Source organism: Amborella trichopoda, chromosome 4, assembly GCF_054954075.1.
Source record: "Amborella trichopoda isolate Santa Cruz 75 chromosome 4, AtrichopodaSantaCruz75HAP2 v2.0, whole genome shotgun sequence".
Taxonomy (NCBI): domain Eukaryota; kingdom Viridiplantae; phylum Streptophyta; class Magnoliopsida; order Amborellales; family Amborellaceae; genus Amborella; species Amborella trichopoda.
In genome coordinates, this window is record NC_142339.1 from 53,693,308 (window position 1) to 53,706,742 (window position 13,435).

At 36.4% G+C, this 13,435-nt stretch overlaps 1 long non-coding RNA gene across 1 annotated transcript; it reads right to left on the reverse strand.

Annotated features, from left to right (window-relative positions):
* Positions 1 to 2,271: 2,271 nt before the first annotated feature.
* On the reverse strand, positions 2,272 to 3,016 carry LOC148782589 (uncharacterized). Its single transcript, XR_016054810.1, has 2 exons — positions 2,706 to 3,016; positions 2,272 to 2,572 (listed from the first exon to the last, which is right to left on the reverse strand). It is a non-coding gene; the product is annotated as an uncharacterized LOC148782589 (long non-coding RNA).
* Positions 3,017 to 13,435: the final 10,419 nt, after the last annotated feature.

A 13,435-nucleotide genomic window follows, 5' to 3' on the forward strand; every position in this document is an offset into this window, starting at 1 on the left:
CTAGAACCTGTGAAGGGTTCATGCTTGGTTTTTTTTTTTTTAATAAGGAAAAGTTGTAAGGTGGTGTATGTGATGGAAAGGTTCAGATTCTTTCCTTGATGAGCACATAACTGTTTTCAAATATAAGGAAACCCTAAAATACTATAAAAAGTTTTGCTCCAAAAGGCGTTTCTCTAGACGAGGAAAAAAAGTTGTTAGGCATCGCATCAACAGGCTGTGACACTTAAAAGGTGCCCAACTACCTTTTAACGGTTCAGATTGAACCCCTCTCATCTAAGGATCAAAATTGAGTTTGTCTTTTATTTTTATTAAGAATAATATTAAAATAAAAATTCGTGTTTAGCTTTATTTTTATAAGTAGAATTGAATGAAAAATAATAAAATATGTTTAATAAAAAATATTGATAAAAATAAATTTAGGGGTATTTTTATTTGAAATATTTTTTATTATTTTTATTTAGTTATATTTGCAAAATACAATTTTACAGAAAAATTCAAATGAATATCTTATGTAAATAAAAATAAAAAATAAGACATGATAGTAATTCTTGGTTGTTGGATATGACCTTGTGAAATCCCCTCAGTTGTGCACCTTTCCACAAATCAATGTGATGTAGACAATACAATTTTTTTTTTTTAAAAAAAGAAGGTTTCGTCCCTGTCACCGGTATCAATGTACCATGTATTTATTTATTATATTTTATTTTTTTTATGGTTAGGTAGTTAAGTGGTAGGAATCAAACTTAAGATGATGTCCCATACCTCTTATCCCACTCATGCATGTAGGGTAGACACTTCTATGACTACCATATATATTTGTATTTAAGGGGAAAGTGTATTATTACAATTAAGGACTATGATATCAACATAGTCCTTAGGGTCATCACCTTCCATTAGAGATGACAGACGTCGATTAGAGATAATCGAGCGAATGAATGTGATGTGAACCTTGCTATCCGATTTTGTAGGATGGTGATGATCCAAAGGCTATGGTTTTCTCAGATACCTATGAATTATGAGACACTTTCTCTGATTTAACTATCTCGAATTTTGGAATGGGGCTTAGATTTAATTGGTTAAGGCTTAGCCATTGCACTAATACCTCTCAAATTTGATTCCAACTGAATTAGATGAAGTTTAGGAGAAATTTTTTTGGTGTGTATTTTAAATTTTAATTTAGTAGTCAAATTTTCGATATATATGAGGGACATTTTTGAATTGATACTAATATATTGAAATGATATACGGGGGAGTGATTTGCTTTGCTTTTGTTAAGTGAAAAACCTTAAGAATTCAGGCACTCATATGCATGTTTATATCTTAATTTAACCCCAGAATTGTAGTAAATATAGTAAGTCCGGGAAAGGCAATATACCAGCAAACCAAAACATCAGTATTAAATCGAGAGAAGCCAAAAAAAAAAAAAAAATGACAAAAATATAGATTGTCAAAAATTAGACAAGTCAAAAAGTTGTGAATATTTTTCATTTGGCTGAGAAAACAAAGTGAGAAAAGATCCGACATTTATAAACTGCATGGAACATAACTACAATTTGAAAAGAGAGCATGGAAAGATTTAATTGTGAGGATACAATAAAGTCATTGAACACTAGTTTTAGGCCGTGAGGTTTTTAGTCTTTAGGGTCTTATTTGACAATTTTTTTGCCCACTTTTTAATTAAACATAACAAGGTATATTTCATTTGCCATCATCGCACAAAGCATACAATGATTTGTAAGGAGCACACTATACAACCACAAAATAATACTACATAAATAATCAAATTAAAAAAAATGATACAAACCACACGGTATAGTATTGCTATCAGCGAAAACAAATTCCTTATTTTTGAGATTTAACTTGAAAAAACTCAGGCCCGCTAAGGCGGCAGGCCCGAGTACTACGACCAAGTAGTCAAACATTACTCCAAATAGTCCCGAGTCGGCTAGGAACAGCAGGGGTCACGATCTTGTTCTGCCACTGAATCGGGAAGTTGGCCAATTTTAGTAAGATCACGTTTAACTATAGCAAATGAACTGCTCAATTATCCGGTTAAAGGTTTTAAAAAATTGGGCAATTTTTCCAATTCTCTTTTTTAAACAATATTCTTCTGGAGAAAACCTCAGTTTTGCTTGTTCTTTGATTTTTGCTAGATTCTTTCTCAAACAAAACTATTGTGATTGTTTTTAAGTGAACTACGAGACTCATGCATTCTCTCTCTATCTTTTTTTCCTTTTAATAAAGAATAAATCATATACCAACACTTTGGAGTCAATTACCAAATGGGCAGTCATTTGTCTGAAATTATGAGCTTCAACCCCCCTTTCATGGCATTTTTTTTCTAAATTTCCTTTCTATTCGGCAATTCAAATACCGGACAGGGGGAGGGTTACATTTTAAAGTAAAAGAGCAATCCAACGTTTCAATTGCCAGACAGTTTTCCTCATTTAAGTTTTTTAGTTGTTTGTCGTCCAATGTTTGAAATACTGAACAACTCTCTCTATATATATATTCCACCCGTTTGAACTCCATAACATCCATGGCTTCTTGGGTTCCACCAATATGCTCAATCCTGAAATCAATGAATTATAGTGAATATATCCGGTCGAATCCTTCTTGAAGCATTGAACCTATGACCTCGAGAGCATGGGCCACGTGACCAGCTCTACAAAGGCCATTTATCCATGTGTTTAAGGTGAACTTACCCTGTCGTAAATCAGAGCCCACATCTCTTTTATGAGTTTCAGAGCTTCTTCTACCCTACCCTTTTTACAAAAGCCATGAAGCATCAAATTTACAGTTACAGGGCCAATGGTGCAATCAAAATCCTTCAATGTTTTTTGAATCTCATAGCACCATCTATGTCTCCATCCTCTGTGAATCCCTGCATAATGGTCGTGAATGTTATTTCATTTGGGGTAATTACATCTCTGCCACTAAGGAACCAACAGGCTTCACCTGATGGGCCTTGCAGAGAGCCTTAATAAGAATATTGTATTGGATGTGTGCGGTCATTAAAGACCTTGTGAGTGCATATAAAATGAAATTATATAGTGAAACATGAACTCAGTGGCATGTGATCCCATGTAGACATACTAAGCAAATGATATTTGCTGATATTGGATTGTGCTTAACGTGCTAGGTTAGTCTAGTTAGGGGAAACACATGTTACCTGGACATAGAGGAACAAATGGGTAAGGATTAGATGGGTCATCTCTTGATGAGGTTATAGTATACTCGAAAGAATGAGAGAAGGGACTGTGTGGCTCTTGTGTGTGATGGAAGCCTTCAGAGACGGGCCAAAGCCTCATCATTTATACCATCACACGGCATGCACATTGATAGCCATTTTCAAGAAAGCAAACCATCTTTCAGAATGAGACGTGTGCATGTGCTATGCACCATTGAGCAATGGAAAGCATCAGATCAGGATGACGTTGGTTTCGTCTCCACGGGGACCTAAAATCCATATACTGGGACTACAACATCTTGTTCATTGGCTAGACTTTGGTGACTCACTAATGATCCTCTGCATGGATTGTGGATCATGGGCAACGCTAGGTAGGTTTGAGAAAGCATGTGTAATCTGCATTTGGAGATGAAGTGCCTAGTGTATATTTATTCCTAGACCATATGGATCTTTTTCTCATCAAAGTATTTAATTTTGCCTATTTTAATAATATATAAATTTTAAAATTGTTATTTGAATTTTTCTAAATCTATAGATATTTTGTTTATCAAATTTGGATTTATAAAAGCACAAATATTGATTTTATATTGATTTAAATATTCAAATATAGTTTTATGAATTTTTAAAAATAAGATATTATTTTAAAATTCCATGGGATGCCCAATAGGACTTGTGGGTCAACCATTGCAAATTAGATTTATGTGCCACAATGGGTGGCATGCCCCACTTAACGATACTTTCTATTTTGTGTAATCAAGCTCTAAAGCTTGAGAGAGAAGAAAGTGTTGTTTTAAAAAAGCTTAATCCTTGAGAAAATTTTGGATGAAATTTTGACATGTATGATAAGGTTTATGCATAAAATAATAAAGGATAATATTATCATATATTAACTTTTTATTTAAATTAATTGATAGGAAAATAGTTTAGGAAGTCGGGGATAATGGTTATAGCACCTTTCATAAGATGTTGATCGTCCATCTATAGAATGGACGGCTCATATCTCTCACCTAACAAATCACCCAAGTTCAATAGTGCATATTCAATTTCACATTAGTGGCAAGCCAAAAAAAACCTTAAGAAACTATAAAAAGGGGTTGTACCCTACCCAAATCTCTACACCTCACAACTTTCCATCTCTCTCATAATTACCATAGGGGGCATGCCCCACTCTAAGCAACATTTTCTCTCCTATCTTAGAAACTCTCTCTCTCTCTCTCATGAAAACCTAAAGGGGGCATGCCCCACTCTTTCATCCATGAGATCTCCCTCTCTCTGTCTCTGTCTCTCCCATATTCTAAAAGAACTTAAGGGGTTTAGGAAATTGAGAGTTGTCATCTCTCAAACTAGGTTATTAAAGGGGAGGTTCATTTAGTTGTTGAGTTTATGATCAAAGGAGTTCATGTTCCATTAGTGTGGATTGTCCAAACTTGCTTTTTCGGTTGAGAATGACGATTGACCATTAGATCCCACGCCATTAGAAACCCGATTGAGGTAATCTTCGATACCCTCTTTTGTTTCTTGCTTATTTGTTTATTGATTTCTTCATTCTCAAGCATAAGTTGTGTCTTTTCTTTGTCAATAAAAAGTGAGGTTTTGAATGGCTTCAAGTCCTTGACATCCTATTGTATTCTTTTTTTTATTTTATTTGAAGTTGTTATATTGTAAAAAGACTACTTGTGAGTGATTTAAGCTGTGAAGAAAAAAAAAAATGATTAAAAAATAAAAAATAATTATTATTATATAATCCAGCTAGATTACGAGTCTTTCTTTCACATTGAAGGTGGAAACTAATGGAAACATCAAGTTGAACCCCTATGTCACCCATCTCAAAATAGAGAGTCTCTACCAGTTTCAGCTAATTCTCATCTAACAAGAAGATTTAGCAAGAAATTGAGCATGTGTGTATCTTGTTCAAGCCCAAAATCCTCCATTTCTTCAAACAGATCAATGGCTTCGTCTACCTGATTAAATCTACAGTAATTTTCGAGGTAGAAATCAATGGCTTATTTCATCTCACTAAGGTGGGTTTGGACATGGCCGAAAGATCCTTCACTCGCAAGGCTTTTGAGAACAACTTCATAAATAGATGGTTCAGGGATGAAGCTTGGATACTTTGAAGCAAAATAGTAAGATTTGCAAAGTGGCTTCTGCATCTTTCTGGTGATTGAGAATGCCAAGAAGGTCCTCAGTTGCGAAGTCAGGAGGGATTTGGTGGATAGAAGAGGGAGAGAGAGAATTGGGTTTTGAAGAGATGGAGAGGCTCTGGCTTTGGGTCGATGCAAGACACTGTGAAAAGTTGAGAGAAAAACATTTGGGTGGGCGGTGAATTGCATAAGGTGAGCTGCAGGGGAAGAGCGAGAAATGGGTTTTTCAAATAAGGAGGAGAGCTCTTGGTTTTGGATGGACGAGAGGGAAGGTGTGCAACTGGGTTAGTTGGTTAGATAGAGAGAGGGGCGGAAGACGGAAAGAGAGAGTTTGAGTGGGAGAGAGACAGTGAGAGAGAGAATTTGATGCAGTTAGCTGTTCGATATTTGAAATATCGGACAACAAAAAGGCCTGCCCTTAAAAATAGCCATTTGTTCGGTGTTTGAATTGTTGGGCTAGACATGAGGGCAACTTATAGGACAAATTTGTCGTGGGAGGAAGTGCTCGTAATTTCGTGTAAATGACTGCTCATTTAGTAATTGACACCACCCTCCTTAAAAAAAAATGTTTGCACGTAATTTGGTCTTTAATCGAAGCCCCAATTTGAAGAAATCAAAAGTTTGAAATTGGAGAGTTTTTTTTTAAGTAAGGGTTTGATTTGATTGAGACTTTGATTTAACCTAATTTCAAAGCGTGATTAGTAGGTATGGATTTTATAGGAATAGAAAAACTTAAGCCCAGTTTTTAAGTTCACATTGGTTAAAAATAGAATTTCAGAGGTATAGATTAAAAAATTATAACATTGTTTTCTAGTTGAAAAATCATACGATTTAAAATTTTAAACTTATAAACCTAGCTTAAATATAGTAAAACTCAATCAACTGATTAACTATTGATTTTAAAATTGTAAAACTTTTTTTTTTTTTGCTACTTTTTTTCTTTTCTCTACAGGATTGAATCAAAAAGACCAATCCGCTTAGCACAATAGGGGGCCAGGTTGAGTCCCGATTATGCATTTTAAAGCACTAGATTGAACCATGGAAATGAAACATGCTGGTTTCCTATCTAATTCTATCTACATGATAATTGTTTTTCATGTAGGTGAGAAACATGGACGAAAGTAGTGAAAAAATATATGTGGACTTATGGTCTCACTGAGAGTATGGTCTTTAATAGAGCAGAATGGTGTATCAAGATTCATATAGCCAGCCCCAAATAGTTGGTATAAAGATTTAATAAAGATAATTATGATGATGTAGGAGAGAGACATCAGAGTGACTAATGAAGAATAAAGAAATATCTATTTAACAATAAAAAAGTGGCTTATGCATCGTGGGACTCATAACTACATGTGCACATTCATCTTATAGATGTGAAATTATAGTCTCTTCAAAAAAAAAAAAAAGTAAAATCGAAAGTTCAAAAATTTTCTCTAAAAAATTATTATTATTAGGTTTTAAAACTTATTTATTTTTTACACATTCCTGATTCCATATTAGAGATTCTGTAAACGTAAAAAGAGTAAGGTACAAAATCCATCCAAAAAATAATAATAAATAGGGGAGACATATCTCATGTGAGTCCTAAGACTCAAGGAAACCGTATCCTTTAACAAACGATAAACATACGCCTAACACATCAACCATAACAAATTCATCATACAAAGTCAATCGTATAGAAAGAGACCTTCGAATAAATAGTTGAATTTAATCCCACACCTTCAGTCCCTAACTCTTATGGATGTGCAACTTTAACCCCCTGTTTGAATGCAACTTACATTTTAATCAATATTCCCATTGAAAACGGTGACTTTTAAAAGGGTAATCCAATTTTATCGGAACTTTTCAAGTGCCATCACTTATAAGGGATCTAAAGTGGCATTCCTGAGGAACCATTCAACTACAAAGGATCCCTCACTTATAAAATCCAGCTCTAATAGCTGCAAACCATGCTATTTGGTGGTGGGCAAATGAGCCCTCTGACTATAAAGAGAAAAAAAAAGAAAAAAAAAGAAGAAGAAGTCATAAACACAATTGCTTGGTGTCCCAATGCAGTGGAAACCATAATAGAGATCTTATCAGGAAGATGGTTCACGGTGTTAGTTCAGATTTTCATGTGTGTATATTTGTGTTTTGACTTCAAATATGCAAAGGGAAATAAAAGAACCAGAGAAATACACAAAAAAAGAAACAAACACGTTCGATTTTATTGTAGTGGAAATGAGCACTTATGAAGGCGGTGGGTTCGTGAGTTTCTTGAGTCCGGTGTAGCCGGATCCTCTTAGGCCTCCCATCTATATGTTATTGGGAGAAGCCCACTCAAACGATAAGAGCCACCGACGAATCCAAGGGAGGATTCAACACAGCATCCTGCAGGGAATTCAACTTCGCCTTGCTAGTTTTGAGTGAAAAGAAATTGTGCAGCTCAATGTTGTTATCAAACTATTCCATCGAATGAGGTCGATCCGTTCTGAGATCTCTTTTGAGGGTTTTCGATCTTCTTCCCTTGCCTTTATTCCCTCTTTTGGTGTTGAAGGGTATAAGGGTTTGCTAGAACTAACCTATGTAATTTTGATTTTTGGGTATTTTTGGAAATTTTAGAATTTTTTAGAATTTTGGTTATTTTCTTATTTTCTAATTGTATTTTAGGAATTTGAAAACTTGGGAGAGAGTAATTTGTGTAGAGAAGTTTGATTCTCACTTTAGGTTAGAAGGGTATGGGCTTTCTCTTACTAAGGGAGGCTCCTAATCAAAGTTTCCAACCCTTTGTTGAAGAGGGTTTATATAGAATTCATAAGAAACATGGGTGGAAAATCAATAATGGATCTCAAAAGTGGGTAGATAATCAAAAGTTGGCTTAGTCTAGGAAAAATGACCATTTTATGCAATAAAACCTTGAGAAATGTCATAAATATGCCTTTGGACAGCTTCTCTCTCATGCCACCATCTAATTCCCACTCGTTTGAATTTCATGAAGAAAGCTCTTTTGAATTTCATCAAAAAAAACTTCATGGTCATCTGTGATAAATTTGGAATAAAAACTTTAAAGATTGAAAGAGTTGTGATCATTTTATGGGTTTGACATCAAACTTACTATTTCAAATTCATTCAAATTCAAAGTTAGAAGACCCATTCAAAATTGGACGATTTCAAATTCAAATTCAAAATGAGTTTGAGAGTTATTTGTATCTATGTCTATCTTGTACATCTATAAGTGGGATGTTTTGTCCATAATGAATATAAACCTTTCACATTTTAACATGTCATGGGAGCAAATTCGGTTTGCTAAACAATTCCAAGTTCCCGTTTGCTAATTCCGTTGATAGCATTTCTAAGGGGTTTCGCAAACATTTTGCAGTTAGCAAACAATTCCAACTCACCATTTGCTCAACAGGTGCAAGATCCAATGCACGTTGGAATTGCTCAGAATGCTACAAGGAATTGCAATTCAAGTCTCCCATTAGCACAGTTGCTTGGCACGGAATTGCAAAATGGTTTTATAAGTTTCCATTTGCAAAGCTTTTGACGCTCACGTTTATCCCACTTGGTCTGTCTTTTTGTTGCTTATCTCTTGGTATATTGGACTAGAGAGAGCCACTAGGTCTCTCATTTTGTTCCTTGTCTCTTGGGGTATTGGACTAGAGAGAGAGAAAGGGATTTTGTCGCTTATCTCTTTGGGTATTGGGCTAGAGAGAGAAAGGGCAGCAGATTCAAACCCAAATTTTAGTAGTGGAAACGTAGGCTCGAACTTCTCTCATGGCGTCTGACAACCCCAGTAATAATCAACAACACAACGACTCTACCTCTAGCTTGATACTTGACAGGATTGGAAGAAGTTTTGCCATCGATTATTCCTCACCATATAACCTACATTTTTCGGATAATCCAAGTATGATTTTAGTCTCTCAACGACTTACTGGTGACAAATATCCCACTTGGAAGCGTACCACTGCTGCGGCACTTGCAGCCAAGAATTATGTTTCGCTGATGGAAATTTGGAGAAACCAAATTTTCCACCTTCCACAGTTATGGCTTGAGAACGTTGTCGCAACATGATGATTTCATGGCTGCTCAATAGTATTTCTATTGATATTCTGCTCATGATGTGTAATTAGACCTTGAAGATAAGTTCTCTCAAGGAAAAGGTCCGAGAATCTATGAATTGAAAAGGTATCGAGCCACATTTCGACGAGAACAATTGTCAGTCTGCGCTTACTACACGTCCTTAAAGACATTATGGAATGAGTTGGCTTATTATACAAAGATGTCATCTTGTTCATGTGGAGCAAGCAAAGAATTGCAAGCCCATCAATAATTTGAACGTGTATATCAGTTTCTCATAAGGTTAAATGAGACTTTTGGAACTCTAAAAACCCAGATTCTGACCATAGAACCTATGCCAAATATTAATAAGGTTCATTCTTTGGTCCAACAACAAGAAAGGAAAAGAAATCTCCAAGTTACTAGTGCTTGTACAGGAGAAGTTACTACTCTAGCAGCTTCGTGTGCTCGTCCACCTCAAAACCCACAAATATCTGGTCGTGGAAAACAAAAATCTACATGTGCTCACTGGGGTGGAATAGGGCATGACCGCAGTAAATGTTTTGAATTGCAAGGGTACCCAGCATGGCATCCATTGCATGGGTACCCAGCATGGCATCCAAAATCTCATATGGCCGTTGCTTCACGTGATGGAATCTCCAAAGCAGTTGTTGTTATACTGATTTTGCTCCTTCTTCTTCTAGTGGGGCTGTAACTCCATTTTCACAGCTCACCACCTGTCAATATCAGCAACTTTTGTCACTCTTGAACACTGATGGACAACCCTCTACATCAAACTTTGCAAGTACACAGCAATGTAACTCTTCAGTCCACTCTCCACCTTTTTGGTCATTGATTCAGGTGCTTCCAACCACTTTACACCCAACTTATCCTTGCTTTCTCATGCTATTGAAAGTTCAAATGCTTAACATGTATGTCTTCCAAATGGCACTTGCATACCTATTACTCATACTGGAGAGTCCATTCTTGTTTCCACTATTACATTAGATGGTGTTCTTTATGTACCATCTTTCAATTTTAATTTTCATCAGTAAGTTAACTGATTCATTGAACTGTGCTACCATTTTTTTTTCCAACATTTTGTGTCTTTCAGGACCTGAAAACGAAGAAGCTAATTGGATTGGGTGAGATGAGAGATGGGTTGTATTACTATGTTCAGCCACCGAGAAATAAACAAATTGCTCTTCTTACACATCGTGGTTCAAACTCTGAACTTTGGCACTGAAGACTTGAACATCCATCCCGACATAGTTTGGCCAATTTACCTTCATCTCATTTATATATTTTCCATGATCTTTTGCACCTTGTGATGTTTGCATTTGGCTAAACAAACATGTTTCCCATTTACTTCTAGTTTGAATATATGTTGATCTCCTTTTGGACTTATTCATTGTGATATTTGGGGAGGTTATCCAACTCCTTCTCATTTAGGAGCTCATTATTTTCTTACCATTGTGGATGAATTCTCTAGATGTACTTGGATATACTTAATGAAATTCAAATTTGAAACATATCCAATTATGAGAAACTTTCTTGCCATGGTAAGAACTCAGTTCCATTGTCATGTCAAACAAGTTAGAACCGACAATGGCATTGAATTCCTATCTAATTCCATGCAAACTATTTTTCATGAGCAAGGCATATTGCACCAACGAACTTGTGTGCACACCCCAAAACAAAATGGTATTGCGGAACGTAAGCACCGCCACCTTTTGGAGGGTAGCACGTGCCTTGCGTTTCCAAGCTAATTTACTAATTGATTTTTGGGAATAATGTGTTATAACATCTGCATACTTAATAAACCAAATACCTACTCGTGTTTTTTCTGAAAAAACTCTGCATGAAATGCTCCTTCGACGCAAGCAAAAATATGACCATCTTCGCATTTTCAGATGTATATGCTATACCTATAACAATAACATTCAAAGACACAAATTTGACCCTCGAGCAAAACGTTGTATTTTTGTTGGTGACCCACTTGGACAACGAGGTTACCAAGTGTAAGATCTTAGTTCTAAGAAAAATTTTACTAGCAAGGATGTGATATTCTATGAAAATATTGTCTATTTTCAAACCACTTTACCATCTACCACCACCCCTCCCTCCTTTATCCTTGAAACTCAATATAAAGAAATTATTGATGATCTTGTTCTACCTAGACACCACCCATCTCCATCAACACAAACCACACTCCCTGGAGACTCTAATCCATTTCCCTTTGATGACCAACAACCAACCGATAATGGTGTTCCCTTACCTACCCCCTCACTATCATCCCCCAATAGGTTGCTACTTTCCATACGACGCTCCCAACAAACCTCTCACAAACCACCATATCTTAATGACTGTATCTGTAGTTTAGCTCGGAACAACGTGCCTACTTTCTCATCTCACACATCCAAAAAGTCTTCTTCAAGGCTTGCTGCCACATGTAAACCCTATCTTATTGCCCCCTACCTTTCCAATGATGTTTATTCTGCTCCTCATCAAGCTTTTTTTACTACTATCTCTTCTCATAATGAACATTCTACTTTTAAACAGGCCATCCAACATCCTCATTGGAGAGATGCCATGGCCACAAAACTTCAAGCTCTTGAAGAAAACAACACCTGGACCCTACAACGCTTACCTCCTGGAAAGCACCCCATTGGCTACAAATGGGTTTATAAGATTAAGTATCGTGTTGATGGATGCATAGAAAGATACAAGGCACGTTTGGTTGCCAAAGGGTATACCCAAACTGCATGACTCAATTATCACGAGATTTTTGCACCCATTGCCAAGCTAGTTACCGTATGATGTTTACTTGCCATTGCCTCTGCAAAGAATTGGCATTTACACCAATTGGATGTCCTACATTGAGACTTACATGAGGAAGTCTACATGACTCCTCCTCCAGGTTATACGTGAAAAGGGGGAAAACCTTATTTTTCGACTTCACAAATCTTTATATGGCCTCAAATAGGCCTTTCGTCAACGGTTTGACAAGTTCTCTACTGCTCTCAAGGCAACCGCTTTCAAGCAATCCATTGTTGATTATTTTTTATTTACACACTCTAATGGTCACCATTTTACCACAGTCCTTGTTTATGTGGATGATGTCATTGTTACTGGAAATGACACCCACTCAATTAATTGTTTTAAAGCCAATCTAGATACGAAATTTCACATCAAGGATTTGGGGCAGATCAAATATTTTCTTGGTATCGAGGTTGCCTGCTCAACAAAGGGCATTTTTCTTAGCCAACAAAAATATATCTTGGACATTTTGAAAGAAATTGGTTTTCTTGGATCCAAACCTGTCCAATTCCCAATGGAGCAAAATCTTCGGTTAAAGGTGGATGATGGAGTTGTTTTAGACAACCCTGGTTTTTATAGACGTTTTGTGGGAAGACTCATTTATTTGACGATTATATGCCCTGATATCACTTACTCAGTGCATGTGCTTAGCCAATTCATGCAGACACCTTGCAAGTCTCATCTTGATGCTGCTCAACGAGTTCTACAATATTTGAAGGCCGCTCTAGGGCATGGCATTCTACTTCCATCTACAAGTGACTTAACGATCACGGCCTACTCTAACTTAGATTGGGCAAGTTGTCCCATGACTCGCCCTTCTACTACTAGGTATATTACTCTTTTAGGCGCAAGTCCAATCTCTTAGCGCACTAAAAAGCAAAATACCATGGCATGCTTTTCGGCCGAGGCTGAGTATCAGCCCAAGAAACCTCTTCTTGCGAATCGACATGGCTTAAGTTTCTCTTTATTGATCTTGCAGTTTCTCACTCTCAGCCTATGCATCCCCATTGTGATAACCAAGCTGCTCTCTACATTGTGGCCAATTCTGTCTTCCATGAACGTACCAAATACATAGAATTGGACTACCATCTTATTCGGGAAAAGATACAATCCGGCCTCATCTCCACTTCTTATGTGCCATCACGATTTCAACTTGTAGATATCTTTACTAAGCCCTTTGGATATGCGCAGTTCCACTGGTTGAAAATATCTTCTATCTTGTCCAAGCTAGGCGTTAGGT